Source organism: Macaca fascicularis, chromosome 14 (assembly GCF_037993035.2).
Source record: "Macaca fascicularis isolate 582-1 chromosome 14, T2T-MFA8v1.1".
Taxonomy (NCBI): domain Eukaryota; kingdom Metazoa; phylum Chordata; class Mammalia; order Primates; family Cercopithecidae; genus Macaca; species Macaca fascicularis.
Window position 1 is genome coordinate 82,590,503 of NC_088388.1, and position 20,979 is coordinate 82,611,481.

The 20,979-nt window shown below is 37.4% G+C and overlaps 1 protein-coding gene and 1 long non-coding RNA gene across 51 annotated transcripts in view; one reads left to right on the forward strand and one right to left on the reverse strand.

Annotated features, from left to right (window-relative positions):
* The window catches only part of LOC135967086 (uncharacterized), a 76,577-nt gene extending 71,438 nt beyond the window's left edge, over window positions 1-5,139 (forward strand). The window contains exon 3 of the long non-coding RNA XR_010580948.2: window positions 3,703-5,139. This is a non-coding gene — a long non-coding RNA (uncharacterized lncRNA). The remainder of the gene's footprint in view (window positions 1-3,702) is intronic.
* DLG2 (discs large MAGUK scaffold protein 2) overlaps window positions 1-20,979 on the reverse strand; it is a 2,233,585-nt gene that overhangs the window by 152,985 nt on the left and 2,059,621 nt on the right. The window lies entirely within an intron of this gene.

Consider the following 20,979-nt stretch of genomic DNA (forward strand, 5'->3'; position numbering starts at 1 on the left):
TAGCACACAGGTATAAACATGGGTGATAGAAGTCTTATATTCTTGACCTTTACCACACACTTGGAGAAACGGTGCACATTAGGCTTAGACCAGAGGAAGGAGTTTAATTTTCCATTTGGATCCCCATGGAGTGCTTAGGATCATACTTTTTCCAAGGCAATTTATCACTAATTCTTCCATTCGTCCATTTGTTTATCTGTCCCTTCCCTCTCCCCAAGGGTAGGCACAGGGCTAGGTGCTTTACTTGCATATACAGGCACTAGAGCACAGTAACAGAATTAGATCTTGACTTGACTATTGGCTTTGCCACCTAAGAGCTATGTGATTTAGGACAGGCTTCTCAACTCTGAGTCATATTTTCCTAATTGTAAAAATAGGTCAATAATGTTTTATCTCTCACCAAATTGGCAGAGGGATTAAATAAGATTAAATGAGAAAATGCATAAAACATAGTCAGCATCTGATAAATAGTAGCTATATTATGTACCATCATTTCCATTTCAGGTATGAGAAAACTGAGGCTCAAAAAGCTAAGTGACTTGTTCAAGATCTTAATTCTAGTCATGAATAGAGATAAGACCTCACCCCAGGAGTATGAGAAACATACTCCTTGCAGTAGCATGCCTTTCCTTTAATAAACTCACCACCTAGGGAGGAAAATAGTCCCATAATCTTGGAGTTTTCTACAACCATTATAACGGAAGTGCTTATGAGAGTAGGTGCAGAGGTGAAAGCCTCTAGGGAGGCATGGTGCCTGACTGGAGTCTTGAAAAACCATTAAGAATCCCGTAAACAGAATGGGAAGGAGGAAGAGACAGTATGCAGACTGAAGAAAGGGCCTGTGCAAAGGAAAGGCGAAATGAAGGAACAAAGTGCTTCCTGAGGCTCCGTTCCAGGGCTTTTAGGGGAAGCAGCGGAGGAGGGTGCAGAGGTAGGCAGAGTCCAAGTTAAAATAGTCTTCTTACCTATTTGGTGATCAGGAGCCATGGGTGTGTTTTAAACAGATGGAGAAACTCAAGGGTTAAAATGGCTAGAAGCGAATCACACTTGAATCTTTTCCATTTTCACTTGGAAACAGAACATCCCTCCCACCAGGCAGGCTCCTCTAATGTTTCCATGACAACCTATTGCGAAGGCCTGGGATAGGCTAAGCCTAAGTCAGGGGAGTGGCATGGGTAAACAAGAGCACAGAGGGGAAAAGCTACGGTTAGGGTCAAACTATGGAGGCAGGCAGCAAGGGGAGTGAGGAGTTGTGTACTATGGAGTCAGGAAGAGGAGAGCAGTAAGAACCAGAAATAAGGATTGGGTAAACCTAGATGTACCTGAATTTACTGCAAGCCCAGTCATTTTGCTAGATACACATGTACACACACACATACACGCACATTCAAACTATTAATATGTTCTTTGGCGCTCGCCTGCACTCTGAACATTTTCAAAGGGACCTCATGAAAATTAAGAATTTCTAATCAGTTCATTTCATCACTGGAAATCAAAATGTAAATGTGAGAACTCTGATTTTCAAGAAATCTTACCAACCTTTTCAATCTATTTTGCAAAGTTATTTATTTTTGAACCAGGGGGTTCTATTTTTGCTAAGTGTTAGCAAATTGTAGCATCAGGTTCAAGGTTGGTTTCCAAATTCTGAGTCACCTAATGTTAAATGTGATTAAAATTGAAAGTCATTTTAGGAACTGGCCTTCCCATTAGCTAGCTGCAGCTTTGCATTAGACTTCCATGCAAGAAATATGAGACTTTAAAGAAATGATTGTTTTCAGCTTAAACATGAGCTGAGGAAGTAAAGAAAATGTTTTTAAAAGAAAAGAAACCAAAAAAAAAGAAAGAAAAGATAAAATAGTCGTTCTGAACTTTGCTGCATACTGGGATGCTAGCAAAGCTTTAAAAACACTAATGCCTGGGGACCCGTTCCCAGAGACTGATTTAGAGTAGGTCTGGGCTGGGGTGAGATATCAGGGTTTTTAAGGGCTCTACAGGTGTTTCTTACCTGGAGCTAAGATTGAGACACAATGAGATAAAGCAGAGAGGCAGCTAGTAAACAAGTTGATTTTTGGCCCCTTTCTAGAAAGAAAGCCAGTGTGAACTGGATAAAGCAGGAAAGAGGCTGAGACCTGATTTACAATGGCAGTGGCACCCCGCTTCTGATCAACGTAAATTCTAAATTCAGTTTAGGGTGGGAAGGTGGAGTTGGAGGTTCCTTTATTATTGGTCCCTCCACTACACTGGGAGTACCCTAAAGCAAGGACTGAGTACTTTTATCCTTGTATTCCTTGGACATGTCTAACTGTCTGCAATATGGGATATCAATAGTTGTTTGTAAAACAAATGAATGAAAAAGTTAGAGGTAGAGTACGTGAAATGAATGTTGCAGAGACTCAATTTTTACCAGACTTCTCTCTTAGCACATTCAAGAAGTCATGCTCATGGGCAACTGCAGCGTGCTTTGACAGAAAAAAAAAAAAATAAAACAAGCTGAGCATGGTAGATCATGCCTAAAATCTCAGCACTTTGGGAGGTGGAGGTGGGTGGTATGCTTGCACCCAGGAATTTGAAACCAGCCTGGGCAACATGGCCAAACTCCATCTCTACAAAAAACACAAAAATTAGCCAAGCCTGGTGGTACGTACCTGTAGTTTCAGCTAGTAGGGAGGCTGAGGTGGGAAGATCACCTGAGCCTGGGGAGGTCGAGGCTGCAGTGAGCCATGATCACACCACTGTACTCCAGCCTGGGCAACAGAGCAAGACCCTGTCTCAACAACAACAACAACAGCAACAACAAACCAACCAGATGCTATCTTTAATTTCAGTGAACTTAACAAATATTTATGCAACTTTCTGTCTAGGTTCTGTGCTAGATCCTCAGAACCACAGACCGAGACTTCCAACAAAAGATTAAGTTCTAAAAACCTATCTGATTAGTCCAATATTTTAAGAAGTACTTGTTTTTCAATGGCATAGCACAACTGATTTGCTTTGGGTGGCTTAAAAAGGGTAGCAAGTAGTATTTTGGATGGAGCTAGGGCAGATCATTCAGCATTTCTTTGTGTTTGCAACAGTGTTTCATATAAGCAAATTTCTAAAAGCAGTGTTTCCCAAACTTGCTTTTACCTAAGTAGCACCTGGGGTTCTTGCTACATTTCTGAGGAATACATTACCAGGCAAGTTTAGAAAGCACCATTACAGAGAGTCTGCAAGTCTTCAGAATATCTTATTCTGCATCAAAGTCCTGACTGCAGCATTATTACAAGTGAAATGATGACGGTGGAGTTGGGAGAAGGAAAGGAAACAGGAAATGACAAATAACAGGGTTATGTTGTGACAGGCACTTTACAAGGGAATTGACGTTACTGTTGGCTATAATACTTGCAACAACGCTTTATTAAAATGAATACTATTATTCCTATTCTAGCAACACGACCCAAAGGTCATAATCGCTCTCAGCTTCTATCATCATGGGTTCATTTTGCCTGTTTTTGAATGTTATATAAATCATATTGTGGTGGGCAGAATAACACCCCCCCATCCCTAATCCCTGGAATCTGTAATATGTTCCCTTATATAACAAAAGAGACTTTGCAGATATGATTAAGGTTAAGAAACTTGAAATGTGGAGATTATCCTGGATTATCCTTCGTGGATTCAATCTAATCACATCAATCCTTAAAAGCAGACTATCTTTTGCAGGTGGGTCAGAGAGATACAACATGAAAAACACTCAACTTGCAATTGTTGATTGTGAAGATGGAAGATGGGGGCCACGAGCCACGGAATGCAGCAGCCTCTAGATGGGGATGGTCCTAGGCTGACAGTAACAAGATAACAGGGACTTTGGTCTGCATAGAATTGAATTCAGCCATCAATTCAAATAAACTGGAACTGGATTCTACCCTAGAACTTCCAGAAAGAAACACAGCCTGCTGATACCTTGATTTTAATCTGGTGAGATGCATAGTGGACTTCTGATCTACAAAACTGTAAGATGATGTGTTTTTTTAAGCCATTAAGTTTGTAGTGATTTGTTTCTAGAGCAATCTAGAAAACTAATATGCATATAGTTGTGTGTGTGTGTGTGTGTGTCTGGCTTCTTGCACTCAATATTATATTTGCAAGATTCCTATCTGCTGTTGTATGTAGCAGTTATCGATTTTCATTGTTGCATAGTATTCTTTTGTTCAAATATACCACAATTTATTTACCTATTCTATTGTTGATGGACATTTGGATATTCCCAGGTTTAGGCTATTACAAACAATGCTGCCATGCACATTCTTGTATATATTTTTGTTGAACACATGTACTCATTACCATTGGATATATACCTAAGGAGAGATCATAGGGTATATGTTCGGCTCTGATAGATACTTCCAATGTGCTGGTTTACTTCCCATGAGCAATGTTTGAGACTCTCTACATGTTCACAAATACTTGGTATGAACAGTCTTTAATTTTAGCTATTCTGGGAGTACCACCATTTCCTGTGAATTGACCATTTTACATATCCTCTTTTAAGAAATGCCTGTTCTTTCATCCATTAAAAAAATTATTTTTTTTTCCTCAATGACTTGTAGCTGCTCTTTACATATTCTGAAGATAAATTTCTTTTCTAGACGTCTGGATTACAAATATCATTTGCTGTGCTCTGTCTTGACCCATTCTCTTCATGGTGTCTTTAGATGAACAGAGGTTTGCATTTTAATGTAGTTTATCGATATTTTCCTTTATGATTAGTATGTTTTGTGCCTGTTTAAGACTTAATCTTTGCCTATCACACACATATGAAGCTACTTTGCAATATTATCTTCTAGACTTTTATTGTTTTACTTTTTATATTTTTATCTATAATCCAGGTAGAAAGATTTTTGTGTGTAGTGTGAGGTTGGGTCAAGAGCCATTTTTTTAAAAAAAAGGATATCCAATTGATACAGTATCATTTACTAAAGAGATCATTCTTTTCCACTTCAAAGTAATTGCTTTTGTCATAAAATCAAGAGGTTGTATGTGTGTGTTATTGTTTCTGCACTCTATTTTATTCCATTGGTCTACTTGTCTATACTTGCACCAATTTCATACTGCCTGTAATTGTGTAACCTCATAATAAATCCTAACATCATATAATGTAAATTCTCTGACTTCATTTTTCTGTGTTTTGCCTATTGTTGGTCTTTTACATTTCCATATTAATATTAGAATCACTTTGTGAAATCTACCACCATCACCAACAAACAAATAAAAAATATCTTTTGAGGTGTTGATAGGAATTGCAGTGAATCAATATATCAGTTTGGGAGAACTGAAATCTTTGCCACATTGCATCTTCCTATTCATGAATAAGGTATACCCCACATTTATGCAACTTCTTTTAATGACATTTATGGATTTTTTGTATAGCAGTGCTCTTTTGTTAGTTCTATTCCTATAACTTTAATGTTTTTCACTCCTACTGTAAATGATATGTTAAGTTTAGTTTTCTTATTGTTTAGTATCATTATATGGAAATACAACTGATTGATATTAACCTTGTTATTTAGTAAAATTGCTAAAGTTACTTTTTAATTATAGCAGTCTATCTAGCTATTTTGAATTTTAAACATACACAATTATGTTACCAGAAAATAAGGATCATTCAATTGTTTTCCTTCCAATCATCTTACTTTTTCTTGCACCTCCATTTAATAGCAGTGGTGATAGAAGGGTAGAGTAGTGATAGAAGGTGCCTCATACCTGCTTCCAGGGAAAAAGCTTCCAAAATTTCATTATTAAGTATGGTGTTTAGGCTGGCTCCCTGGTTCATGCCTGTAATCCCAGCACTTTGGGAGGATCACTTGTGGCCAGGAGTTAGAGACCAGCCTGACCAACATGGTGAAACTCCGTCTCTACTAAAATACAAAAATTAGCCAAGCATGGTGGTGCATGCCTATAGTCCCAGATACTCAGCAGGATGAGGCATGAGAATCACTTGAATAGGGGAGGCAGAGGTTGCAGTGAGCCAAGATCTCGGCACTGCATTCCAGACTATGTGGTGGAGTGAGACTGTGTCTCAAAAAAAAGTATGATGTTTTCCTTTTATTAGATTTAGGAAGCCCATTATTTTTCAAGTTTTCTAAGAACTTTTGTTCACAGATGAGTTTTGAATTTTATTGAATGGTTTTCCTATAATATTTAGATGATCATCTGAATCTTATCTTTTATTCTGTTAATGTTGTGATTTTCTAATGTTAAAGTGGTCTTTCATTTCTGTAATAAATTCCAGCAGGTCATGATACATTATTCTTTCTATATATCACTAGATTTATTTTGCTAATATTTTATTTTATATTTTTAATTTGATGTTTATGAGAGAGATTGGAGTATAAATTTCCTTTCTTACAATGACCTTGTTATGTTTTGGTATCACGGTGATGTCAACATTGTAAAAAGCTAGGAAGTACCCTATCTTTTCTAATTTCTCCAAGAGTTTGTATAAGATGCTAGGTGATTTACAAACATTATTCCTCATAAACTTTAAATGAGTATTTCTGTTATACTCATTTTATGGAAAAAGTGGAGGCCTAGAGGGAGAAGTAGTAAGTTACTAAGGTCACAAGAAAGGTGCTAAGTGACCAAGCCAGAATTTAAGTCCAGGTATTTCTGATTCCAGAACCCAAGCTTTTGGCCTACCCCACTCTGCTATGAACTCATAAATGCATGGCTGACTGAATTAGAATTCTAGAGGACTTAACATGTCATTCTATGGTAGCGTATACTTCTTTTTTTTTTTTTTTTTGAGACGGAGTCTCGCTCTGCCGCCCAGGCTGGAGAGCAGTGGCTGGATCTCGGCTCACTGCAAGCTCCGCCTCCCGGGTTCACGCCATTCTCCTGCCTCAGCCTCCCGAGTAGCTGGGACTACAGGCACCCGCCACCTCGCCCAGCTAATTTTTTGTATATTTAGTAGAGACGGGGTTTCACCATGTTAGCCAGAATGGTCTTGATCTCCCGACCTCGTGATCCACCCGCCTCGGCCTCCCAAAGTGCTGGGATTACAGGCGTGAGCCACCGTGCCCGGCCGGTAGTGTATACTTCTTACGGAGGGGAAATATACTGCCAAAGATAACAACAACAAAAATACAGTTTTACTTTTGGAACCTACTACAAAAGACTCCATCATAGTTAGCTTCTCAAATCTCCCCTATTTCCTACCCTCTGCATATGCGCCTGATCCTGGAGCAGAATTTGTGTTCACAATAATAGCTTATTATTTTCTTCTTTTTTTTTTTTTTTTTTTGCAACTAACTTTAGCTGGATGCTGGAAGACATGTCTGATTCATCTTTTTACCTCTGACAGCATCCTATGTAGTATTTTATAATTAATAGTCACTGAAGAAAAACTTAAACCCGTATCCATTCCATCATACTTGCTCTAAGGCAGTTAGAAGATTCTGCAATTCTCTTATCCTCTGTGTAGCATCCCGTAGCAGGAAACCTCATGCCTCTTTGCTAAGGATGCATCGTCAACGAATGCATCCCATGGTTTGCATCCCAACTAGTATAACTTCATGTCAAAGATCTACTCATTGATCATCTTTAAGGTCCTCATTTATTACTGAGGGAGTTGCACTATACATTAGATGACTGTATTTCCTAAAACTTACAGAACTTGCTTCAATAATTTTAAGTACCTATAGGAATGAGAGAGCATGTATGAAATCAAGTGCATCTAAGAAAATGAGGTATTTCTGGAAGCCATGGAAATTAAGGTTAAGAGCAGGTATTTGGCATAGGATAGAACTGAGTTTTTATCATGTTGTCCTTCTTCGCTGTGTAAATTTAGGTGATAACGTAAGCTCTCTAACCTTGGTTTCATTAACTGTAAAGTGGGATAGTAATGATACTCTCTCATAGATACTATGAGAATTGAATGTTCACTGCCAGCTCCTCATCCTCAGGATACCTGAATCTATGATGTAATGGAGGGCTCGTAACAGGATTTGAGCGCGTTGTGGAGGTGGAAGTATCATAGGGGCCCCTATTTATGAGGAAAGGGGCAGGAACACAGAATTTTAGGAAAAGAGAAAAGTTATCTTATGAAAAGCCAGCAGGGGTGTTCATTCAGCATAGGTCTTTTAGGTGAGAAACTCCCCACTCATCTGGATTTACTGCAACCAGAAACACAAGCAGAGACCCCTTCCTGATGATTGGCTAGGAACCCTCATTAACAGGAAAAAGAAAGATGAAACTGGCTCCAAGAAAGCCACTGGAACTGCTAAAGAGGTTTGTCTAGAGTAAGAGCTACAAAGTTAATTTAAATGAGAATTAGATTTTCATGTTAGAGGGCATTAGAAGCTATTAAATACACTGTTTGTTGCAAACTTCTACTCAGTTCACACCACATTTTCTCATTATTTTACCCGTGGAATCAGATAATTGTATGACTTCTTAATGTATAAAAGTATGGAATCCTGAGTTTTAAAGGAACATGTCTGCATTTTAAGACAATTAAGGGGGAAAAGTACATGAGGTAAGCAATCTGGTTTGAAACAATGTAGAATATACCGTGTTATAAAATACAACGAAAGATTCTATAATGTAATGATACCTTTAAAAAATCTGTTTTTTAAACACATAAAATTGTATATACAAAACGTGTAACTTTTTGCATATCAATTATATCTCAATAAAGCTGTCAAAAAGTGGGTCTATTTTTAAAATGTAGAAAAAATGACAACTTTAAAAATGAAAAATAATTTTGATGATGAAAGATTCCTTTTTATGTTTTAATAAGTATCACTGAAAAGCATCAGCTTATCACAGAAGATGGATCTCGGCTTCTTATTTATTGAGAAAATGGCATAAAAGATGAAGAAAGCATAGGTACACAAAGAAAAATAAAATCTGAAAGATGTCTTTCTTTGTTAAGAAAAGGACAAAGTTAAAAAATGCATTCCTAAGGATCTTAGAATGGTTCAGATCCAAAATACTCAAGATTAAGAATTAAACAACTTAGTCATCATGATGCTTGTTTTAATTTTTTTAGCTATAAGGTAAGATTATACGGATAGAAAAAAATGCGGAGATCTATCCAGTGAGGTTTTAAAACTACAAATTTATAATATTTGGAGGACTTTTTCTGATGCTCAGATTATGTTCATATGTTTCTTTTGGCATTAAAATGCCCTTTCTTCTAGGAAATGATGGCAATATTAAAGAGAAACCAATTCAAAGATATATTATAATTTGCCTTTTTGTTTATTATTTTTAGAATGCTTACTTGGTGCAATGTAGTTGTCAATTCCATATCAACTCCATGATTTTTTTTTTTTTTAATTGTAATGTTGCCAGCCAGGGGAATTTACAAATCTTGCAGCCTCTCAATTTTGGCAATGACATATGAGAAACACACAAGCATTAAACTGGTCCCACTGTTTTACAAAGTCCTCTGAGGCACTTTTATGTATTTTCTTTAAAATTTAGGCCTAAAGAGAAAGGCCAAGGGGCAGAAACTTTTGCAGAACAAGAAGACTAAAGTGTCCTGCAGGTGCTAAATAAATGTGAAATGATGCCACTTAGCTTTTGAAAGATTTGGTTTAGTGAAGACAGATGACTCAAAGTGGACCCTTAACAGTTCAGGACAAGTGAGAATGTAAAGTTTCTCAAGCAGGAAGCAGGCTGGAAGAAAATGTTTCTACATATCATAAAAGCAGGCATATGCTTAATTTGTATAAAATGCTCTTTTAGAAAAAGGATAAAGCCTGGATCCTTGAAAATGTTCCCAGTGCTGATTTTGTGTTTCTTACCGCTACTATACTACATATTAAGGAAAATAATCATGCTTTCAGTTTTGAATGAAATGTCCTAAGTCGGGGGACAACAGGAATGGCTTCATGGGTATAAGACCTGTGTTCCACTGTCCCACACCTGGCATTATGCTCTGCTCTCACTTTCTTGCTACTAATTTTTTATTTGGATTGATTGATTGAGACAGAGTCTTGCTCTGTTACCCAGGCTAGAGTTCAGTGGCACGATCTCAGCTCACTGCAACCTCCACCTCCATGGGTCTAGCGATTCTCCCGCCTTAGCCTCCTGAGTAGCTGGGATTACAGGCACCTATCACCATGCCAAGCTAATTTTTGTGTTGTTTTGTTTTGATTTTGGTAGAGATGGGGTTTCACCATGTTGCCCAGGCTGGTCTTGAACTCTTGACCTCAAGTTATCTGCCCGCCCTGGCCTCCCAAAGTGCTGGGATTACAGGTGTGAGCCACCATGCTCGGCTTTGCTATTAATTTGTGAACAAGAATTGAGCATTTTCATTTTGCACTGGGCCTCTGCACATTATGTAGCAGGTCCTGGGTGAGGCATTGTGTGATAGGTACTTCAACTGTGCTCTTTAATGTGAGAATTTATAGGCAGATAGCTATGCTGGCTGTAGAATCCATCCTGGAAGAAGAGAGGCAGGGACCTAGCTCATACAATTGTAATGACCATAACTCATTAGGGATTCTCTCAATTTAATCACAAATCTATATGCTCTGGACATCTTCAAACTAGAATACAGGATCTAAGGTGACCATATAATACTCAACTGTCTATTCGACATTTAATAAAATGTGTAAGTAGTTCTATTAAAACTCATGTACTTTGCAACGTGACAGTAAATAAAACACAAAGCAAACACTAGAAATATACATATATGTGTATGTGTATATATATACACACATATATATATATGAGTTGTGTTTACACATTCTTAAAGAGAGGATAAGATTGAGTGAAGGACTTGGTGCTATTTTATGCTTAGAGAAAAGAGTATATAGCTTAATATTCTGAATCTCAGATTCTTTATCTGAAAACTATGGGAAAAATAATACTTACTTACAGGCTGGACACATTGGCTTACACTTGTAATCCCAGCACTTTGGGAGGCCAAAGTGAGAGGATCATTTGAGCCCAGGAGTTTGAGACCAGTCAGGGCAAAATAGGGAAACCCTGTCTCTACAAAAAATAAACATTAGCAGGCATGGTGACACACACCTGTAGTCCCAGCTACTTGGGAGGGAGGTGGGAGGATTACTTGAACCTAGGAGGTTGAGGGTGCAGTGAGCCATGATTGTGCCACTCACTCCAGCTTGAGTGACAGAGCAAGACCCTGTCTCAAAAATAAATAAATAAATAAATAAATACACAAATAAATAAAACAAAACCTATGTACAGACATATTGTATCACATAAAATTAAATATGTGAAAACTGCTTAATAAAGCCATATGAAACAATAGGTAGGGGGAATAGAATAGCATGCTTAGGTCCTAGTCCCCGTTTAGTCTCTTAGGAGTAAAACTGAAATCTGATCTCAATTTTTTCTTCTCTGAAATGGAGATAATAATAAAGTCTGTCATACAGAGTTTTGTGAGAATTAAAATAATCTACATAAGGTGATTAGCAAACTGCCTGGCACATAATAAGTCTGCCTCTCCACAGCCTTGCCAGCATCTGTTATTTTAAAATGTTTTAAATTATAGCCATTCTGGCTGGTGTGAGATGGTATATCATTGCAGTTTTGATTTGCATTTTTCTGAGGATTCGTGATGATGAACATTTTGCACACGTTTGTTGACCACGTGTATGTCTTCTTTAGAGAAGGGTCTGTTCATGTTTTTTGCCCACTTTTTAATGGGGTTATTTGTTTTTTGCTTGTTGAATTACTTAAATTCCTCATAGAATCTGGATATTAGACCTTTGTCAGATGCATAGTTTGCAAATATTTTCTCCCATTTAGTAGGTGGTCTGTTTACTCTGTTGATCGTTTCTTTTGCTGTACAGAAGTTTTTTAGTTTAATTAGGTGCCACTTGTCCATTTCTGTTTTTGTTACAATTGTTTTTGAGAATTTAGTCCTAAATTCTCTCCAAAGACCAATGTCCAGAATGGCATTCCCTAGGTTTTCTTCTAGGATTCTCATAGTTTGAGGTCTTGCATTTAAATCTCTAATCCAGCCAGGTATGGTGGCTCATGCCTATAATCTCAGCACTTTGGGAGGCTGAGGTGGGTGGATTAGTTGAGGTCAGGGGTTCGTGACCAGTCTGTCCAACATGGTGAAACCCTGTGTCTACTAAAAAATACAAAAATTAGTCATGTGTGGTAGCATGAATCTGTATTCCCAGCTACTCAGGAGGATGATATGAGAGAATTGCTTGAACCCAGGAGGTTGCAGTGAGCTGAGATCACGCCACTGCACTCCAGCCAGGTGACAAAGTGAGATACTGTCTCAAAAATAAATAAATAATTATTTCATCCATCTTGAGTTAATTTCTGCATATGGTGTGAGGTAAGGGTCCACTTTCATTCTGCAGATGGCTGGCTACCACCATCTAGCACCATTTATTGAATAGACAATCTTTTCTCCATTGCTTATTTTTGTCAACTTTGTTGGAGATCAGATGGCTGTAGATGTGTGGCTTTATCTGGGTTTGCTTTGCCGTTCCATTGTTCTACACATCTGTTTTTGTTCCAGTACCGTGCCATTTTAGTTACTGTAGCTTTATAGTATAGCTTGAAGTTGCAAAATGTGATGTCTCCAGCTTTGTTCCTTTTGTTTAGAATTGGTTTGGCTATTCAGGCTCTTTTTTGGTTCCATATAAATTTTAGAGTGTATTTGCTAAGTCTGTGAAAAATGACGTTGGTAGTTTGATGGTAACAGTGTTGAATCTGTAGATTGCTTTGGGCAGTATGGCCATTTTAACAATATTGATTCTTCCAATTCATGAGATTGGAGTGTTTTAAAATTTGTGTCATCTATAACTTCTTTAACAGTGTTTTGTAGTTCTCCTTGTAGAAATCTTTCACCTCCTTGGTTAGATGTATTTCTAGGTTTTTTACTCTTTTTTGTGGCTGTTGTAAATGGAATTTGGCTCTCAGCTTAAAGGTTATTGGTGCTGCTACAGAAATGCTATTAATTTTTGTATATTGATTTTGTATTCTGAAACTTTATTGAAACAATTTATCAGTTCCAAGAGCCTTTTGGTGGAGTCTTTAGGGTTTTCGAGGTATAGAATCATTTTCAGTGCAGAGATAAATTGGCTTCTTCTTTTCCTATTTGGATGCCTTTTATTTCTTTCTCGTGGCTGATTACTCTGGCTAGGCCTTCCAGTACTATGTTGAATAGGAGTGGTAAGAATGGGCTTCCCTGTCTTTTTCCTGTCCTTAAGAGGAATGCTTCCAGCTTTTGCCTGTTCATTATGATGTTGGCTGTGGGTTTGTCATAGATGACATTTGTTATTTTGATGTATGTTTCTTCTATGCCTAGTTTGTTGAGGGTTTTTATCATAAAGGAATGTTGAATTTTAAAGTTTTTCCATGTCTATTGAGATGATCATTTGGTTTTTGTTTTTAATTCTGTTTATGTGGTGAATCACATTTATTGATTTGCATATATTGAACCAACCTTGCATCCCAGGAATGAAGCCTACTTGATGGTGGTGAATTAACTTTTTGATGTTCTGCTGGATTTGATTTGCTAGGATTTTGTTGAGGACTGTTGGTCTGTGTTCATTAGGGATACAGTCCTGTGATTTTTCTTTCTTTCCTTTTCCTTTTCTTTCTTTCTTTCTTTTCTTTTCTTTTTTTTTTTTTTTTTTTTTTTTTTTTTTTGCTGTATCTTTGCCAGGTTTTAGTATCAGGGTGATAATGGCTTTGTCAAATAAGATAGGGAAGAGTCCCTCCTCAATTTTTTGGAATAGTTTCAGAAGAATTGGTATCAGCTGTTCTTTGCACATCTGATAGAATTTGGCTGTGAATCCATCTGGTCCAGGGCTTTTTTTGGTTGCTAGGTTTTTAATTACTGATTCAATTTAAGAACTCAATATCATTCTGTTCAGGGTTTCAATTTTTTTCTGATTCAATCTTAGAGGTTGTGTGTTTTGAGGACTTTATCCATTTCCTCTAACTTTCCAGTTTGTGTGCATAGAAGCATTTATAAAATTCTCTGAGGATCTTTTGTATTTCTGTGGGATCAGTTGTAATGTCACCTATGTCATTTCTGATTATGCTTATTCAGATCTTCTCTTTTTTTTCTTCGTTAACTAGCTAGTGGTCTACTGATCTTGTTTATTGGTTCAAAGAAACAACTTTTGGTTTTGTTGATTCTTCATATGGATTTTGGGGTCTCAATTTTGTTCAGTTCTTCTCTGATTTTAGTTATTTCTTTTAATCTGCTGGCTTTGGGGGGTTTGTTCTTGTTTTTGTAGTTCTTCTAGATGTAATGTTAGATCATTAATTTGAGATCTTTCTAAGTTTTTGATGTAGGCATTTAGTGCTATAAACTTTCCTCTTAACACTGCTTTTGTTGCATCCCAGAGATTTTTGTATATTGTATTTCTGATTTCATTTATTTCAAAGATTTTTTTTTAATTTCTGCCTTAATTTTGCTATTTACCCAAAAGCCATTCAGGAGCAAGTTGTTTAATTTCCATGCAATCGTGTAGTTTTGAGAGATCTTCCTGGTGGTAATCACTATTTTTATTTCACTGTGATCTGAAAGTGTGGTTGGTATGATCTAGATTTTTTTGAATTTATTGAGAATCACTTTATGGCTGAGCTTGTGGTTAATCTTATAATATGTTCCATATGCATATCAGAAGAATGTACATCCTGTGTTTGATGGGTATTCTGTAGACGTCCAATTGGTTCAGTCACATTGAAGTCTAGAATTAAATTTAAATCAAATTTAAGTCCAGAATTTCTTTGTTAGTTTTTCTGCATCTATGATCTAATGCTGTCAATGAGGTATTGAAGTCTCCAACTATTACTGTGTGACTAAGTCTTTTCATAGGTCTAGAAGGTTTTATGAGTCTGGGTGCGCCAATGTTGGGTGTGTATATATTTAGGATAGTTAAGTCTTCTTGTGGAATTGAACTCTTTATCATTGTGTACTATCCTTCTTTATCCTTTTTTTTTTTTTTAACTGCTGTTGGTTTAAAGTCTATTTTATTTTATATAGGAATAGTGACTTTGGTTAAATAATTTTTGAAAATTTAATCTGAGATGATTACCAAATAGGGTTGCATATTAATCTGATTAACAAGGGGCAAGGAGTCTAGTCAGTAAACAATTTGCAAGCCATGACGTAATTAGGTAAAATGTTAAATAGAGTTAAACTCGCTCCAATTTAGTGACATCTGTAATCCATTCATTTTAATTGATTCAGCAGTTACTATATGCCAGACTGTACAGATGCAGACTTTAAGCAGATGAAATCTCCATCTTTGAGATACTCACAGTCCAATGGAGGGGGCAGGTGAGTCCACGTACAGGAAACAGCACGTGAAGACTGGAGGAGAGCTGTTTTTGTGATGCACAGGAAAACAGAGGAGCATGTGCTTGACTCCACCAGTCATTGGTGGCTCTCTTAATACCGTTTTCTGTTTAATCATCATCTTTAACTGCTAATCAAAAAGTTCATTCCACAAGTATTTAAAGTTAATTTAAAGAAGTGTCAGACACTGTTCAAACACTGAGACAAAAGGACAAGTGATTTGCGTCTTTTATGCCTTGTTCCCTTGAAACCAACCTAACCTACATGATTGGCAGTTGGGCAAGGGGAAGAGGGGAACTCCCTCAATTTTTTCATGCCCTCCCTTCTCACCTATCCTCCTGTGAGCATTCTGTGTTTTACCTTTTACTGTTCTGTTCTCTCCTTTTTAGATAGAGCTGTCTGGTTTGTTCTAGAAATTAGTCATTTTGGGTTATGAGGTGAAGTACCTCCTATGGAGATGAGAGATTTCTGGAAATATGATTGCCATGGATTAGTGGAGAGGTAAGCAGAATCTAGGTTGTAGGAATGATCTGTGGGCTCCTTAACGGTAGAAAAGAAGTTTTATTAATCTTTTTATTCCCAGAGTCTAGCAGAGTATGAGGTAGATGTCTATGGCTCAGAAGAGGTTTTCTGGATGAATCAGTTAATGACAGGCCAACCATTAACAGTAATGAGATCTGGATTCTAGATCTTTAAGTGAAAGAATGTAGGAAAACATGATGGTCAATGGAAGAGTCACCCAGGATACTTTTGTCCCTCTTCCTATAGAAATATAAAAATTAAAAACCTTTTAAAATCAGGTAGCCTATGATTGCAGGGGAAAGAGGAAACTCCCAAGTCCACAATGACTCCTCCTTCTTTCTATTTCTGGCATAAAATTAGCTGCCTAAAGACAAAGCCTTTTATTCCACAATTAAGGATACAATTAAACATGCAAATACCTGAAAGAGTAAGCATTATGCTAATGGGTCTGAAAATATAAATGAAGAATCAAAATCTATCCTGCTTTAAAGAAGGCACCAGTTTAGGAGGTAGGCTCTAAGTACTTGAAGCAATAAAAGGAACTCACCTTTGCCTAACAAGTCCCATATAGTAGCCTCCTTCATACATTCAGTTTAACTTCATCCTAATAAGCCTGTGAACTAGGTACTATGTCCATTTTATAAATGCGACACTCAAGTTTTAGCAAACAATAAGCTATGCACAACTATCATTATTCATAATGACAAGTTATGAATTCTGGATGAGAAGCCAGGTCTATTTGGAGGAAATCAGTACAAAGTATAAAACAGAAGTTATATCATCAATATGAATTTAACCAGTGCCCTTATAAGTCTAGACTCTATCCAGACTTTCTGCTTCATCCTGTTAAACTGCTTCAGGTACCTTCTTATGTTCCCCTCCCAGTTACCTTTGCCCCTACTAAGATTTTAAGAGAAGAGTAATTCTGAATTCAACAAGTTTCTATTTCCTATTCTGCTGCAACATATCATAGTCAATATGTTTCTAAGTGAATGACTAATGACGTTGTTAAATAAGAATTATGAGGAAATAAACGTGTGCAATAAAAATACCACTGTCAGCTAGCCCTGTGCCAAGTACTGGGCAGGAGGGTGCACACAGCTGACTGTGGCATGTTCTCTGGGAAACAGCTAACATATTGGGTCCAAGATTGGAGGGGAAGAAGACAAAAATGTGACTCATAACACAGTCCACAGACTTTATGGCTTTGCCTTAAATGTTTTCAAGAAATCCATTGCCAAGTGAAGCTGGAAGCAGTTTGTACCACTGGAGTGAAGAATTCTGCCATTCCACACTCTTCTTTAACATCCCCAGGCTACTAACCTGCAGTTAAATGGGGCAGAAAATAGAGTGAAAAGATATGTTTGCTACTATAGAAAAAAATAAATGACCAGAGTGTCTTACATGATGATGTAGCTTTTCCCTCCCACCAAAATCAACCAGGTGGGAACACCCTTCACCCAGAATAAAAGCTCAAAGGCAAAGTGTCCAGGATGGAATGTGTTTTCTTGAGAGTGCCCTTGATATAACCTTAGTTCCCAGGAATAGAAAGACTAATTGTGTTGAGAATGAGGTTCACCCTGGGCCCTTCCCTCATCTCAAGTTTTCTGACTAAGAGGGTATAGGCTGTGCGTGCTCATCTAAATCCATTATTAAATTAGGTCCCAATTTAAAGAGTTTGTCAGAGTTTAGCAAACAAATGAAACAGCCTAAAAGGCCTTGCAGCACCAGATATTTTCTGGAGATCCCAGTAGCAGCAGGTAGAGTCTGCATCCTGAAGATACAACCAGACTCGATGCACTTGGTGTCAGCCAAGCTGGTATTGGATTGCCACAGGATTGTTCAAATACCTTGGCTTATATTTTAATATTTTCTCTCACATTTGTATAGGAAAGATAGTCTTGGAATTAATTCATTTAACAAATGTTTCCTAAGGAGAATTCTTTGTGCCAAGCACTGTGGCATAAAGCACTAGAGCTATGAAACATCAAGACATTACTGGGATTTGCAGGTCCAGTATTGAATAATATTGATTCATTTCAAAACATTTTATCACAAAAGTTTAACAAGGACCAGAGTAGTCACTATGTTAACAGGTGAGTTTCAAATATTAGTGGTCTTCTGGGCAAATTTCACTTTAGGACATCTTATAGGCATGTTGTAAAAATCAAAATAGGATAATTGCAAGGCACATAACACATGGGGTATCAAGAAGTGAGTTACCATAATGGTCTGCATACTATTTGGATTGCCTATAGATCTAAACTGTGAGAAACTTGAGGAAAGGAGTTCTGTGGTATTATTCATCATTGTGCCCTTAACATCTACTACAGACTGGTACATTGCAAGTAAGTACAAATACCACATTTATTGAATGAAAGAATCAAGGCATGAAGGAATCAATGTATGAATGCCTTAAGTTAAACAAGGGGCAAGAGGCTAACCTGAGTGCATCTGTCATATTACATAGCCTTTGAGGCAAACACTGTCTCAGGTAGTAGTAACTTTGAGTAACATATAGACTTAGAACCACTGTAAAAGAAATAAGACTTCGAAATTCAGAACAAAACTATGAGCAGGGGGCTGGAAAGGGGCGAAGAATGCCTAGGGGAAATAGAAGAAATCATGTGGTTAGGAAGACCGATAACATATATGAAGACTTGGAATGGCCTACTGCATATGCAGTGAGTTTTTTTATCATGTGGCTTCTGCTGAATTCTTTTCAGATTCTGCCTCTAGGTAGAGCCTTGTTTGGGTGAGAAATGCTGATGAGTTAACAGAGCTGAGCATTCTGGAGCCATGGAATTCTGACCATCCCCTTCAGGCTTCATGGGGTCTAGAGGAGCAAAAATCTAAAAGTCATCAGAAAGTCTGTCCTTCTTCCTTTGCTGAAGGTAAGCAATGGGATAATCTCACTGCTGAGAAAACAGTGTCTTAGTTGCAACCAATTCTGTGGTCTCTCTGTCTGACAGGGAAAAGGTGGCTTCATAATAAATGATGAATATTACCAACATTTATCAACTACTTCCCATGTGCCAGGTATCTAAATTCACTATTTTATTTAATCCTCACAACCACTTTATGGTATCCTATTACTATACTCATCTTCACAGATAAAGAAAGCCCAGAGAGACTGATTTGTCTGTGGTCATAGAGTTAGGATGCGGCAGAACTATGATTCACATGTTTTTCTCTCTGGAAGAATCTAGCAACTCTGTGCTTAAATGTTGCTCTCCAATGTCTCACAAATAGGATCTGAATGTCCATGCTCATGTTGTCTAGCTGTGTGATCTTGGGGGGAATCATTTAACTTCTCCGAGTTTCAGTTTCTTCATCTATAAAATGGAGGCAACATCCCCTGAATCATAGGGTTTTTGGGAGAATTCTATGGGATAATACATGTAAAACAATAGAATAATGGTTGACCCGTAGAAAGTGTCTGACAAATACTTCCCTCTATTTCTACTGCCTCATCTGTGGCAGGGATAACTGCCTTCCAAGTTGGTTACAACATCAAGGGTCTAAGGATCCTCGATATGTTTAATATAAGGTAGTGAAGACACTCTCTTTTTTTTTGTCTGTGTACCATGTCATATGCCTGGAATGTTCCCTCTAGTTTACTCCATCTGTAAGCTGTAAATCATGGCCCATTAGTGAGTTATTAAATCAAGTTAATGAGCTATGATCTCCATTTTTTAAAAAGGAGAGAAACAAATAGAACGGAAAATAACAAAGTACACTGTATACAAAAGGTGTTATTCCTATTTAACAAAACTTTTCTGTTTTATGTGTGTATGTATTTACTGGGTCAGGATAAAGAATGTACTTCTTACTTTGCATCTAAATATTTGAAAGGCTCTCGGTTACCTCATATAAGAGCTTCAAGAATTATTCGGATATGCTTCCATGGAAGCAATCAAGATTCCAGGCCTTTCTAGAACTAACAGATCTTTTCATATCACATTGCATTTAATTATCTTCCCTTCATCTGTCTTCCCCAGCAGACATAAGTTTCTTGCAGACAGGAAACATGACTGTTACTGCTGTGTCCTCAGTGTCCATTATAGGTCCTTGCACATAATATATACTCAAAAATGTTTGATGAAGGCCTGAATAAATCACGGCAACTGTTTCTTAAATCCACATTCAAAACTCAGAGGTTATTTGCCTGAACTCTCAAAATCGATATCTTTTATTAACAAATGAACAGGGCTAAGTTTTTCTTTTACATTATTTCCTGTGACCTTTTTCTCCTTCCCCTTGGTGGAATGATTTGCTTTTTTTCCTTGCCCTCCTGGGTATTCTAACTTTCCTTTTATCAAAACAAAGGATTAGAAATTTGCACTTTTGTATAAATTTAATCCCCCATATCTTTGGCTTCTCCTAGTAGCATTTATACAAAAGATGCATCCCTGTTACTAGCAGGAAAAGCCTTGTTAGTTCTTTATTATACCAGCTTTTATCAGCTAATAGGTAAGAAGGGAAAGGGATATTTGAGAGGGAGGGAGATCTTCATGAGCTCATAAACTCACTCTTCCAAGGCAGTTGCCTGCCGTCTCTGCCCACAACAAAAGCCTCAAAATACATGCAATAAAATTCATATTCCAGTAGCTCACGAGCCTAAATGCATCTATGTTTGAAGCATTGATAATGTACTTGTGCATCATTTTGAAAAACATTTTATTCATATTTGTAACTTTACTTTTAAATTAACTACATGTTTCACAGTCTTCTACCACTATATGTTTCACAATGCAGGAAATACACAATACAAGTAGCATATTAAATCAAACATACCCAAATCATTCCCATAGAACATGAACAGTTAACATTAGCAATAATCAATTCCGCTTGCACAGCACCACTAAAGTACTTCAAGCACTTCACACAAAAGATTAAAGAAAAAAACTATAATTAGATTAGAAAATAGAGAGAGTTGGCTCATGTTTAAAATACCGCCTGGCTCAGATAGTGCTGGTTACCACTCCCTTCAAAATTTCAGGTAAACGAATTGCCACCACCTGGGAAGATCATTTCTAGTGGGGAAATGAAGGCAGCTTCTGCAAGACCCCAGGAAGGTACATTCTCTCTGACACCACCAGGACCAGGGCGAGAGTTGGGAGCATATGTGTGAGCGTGTGCACTTGTGTGTGTGTGTG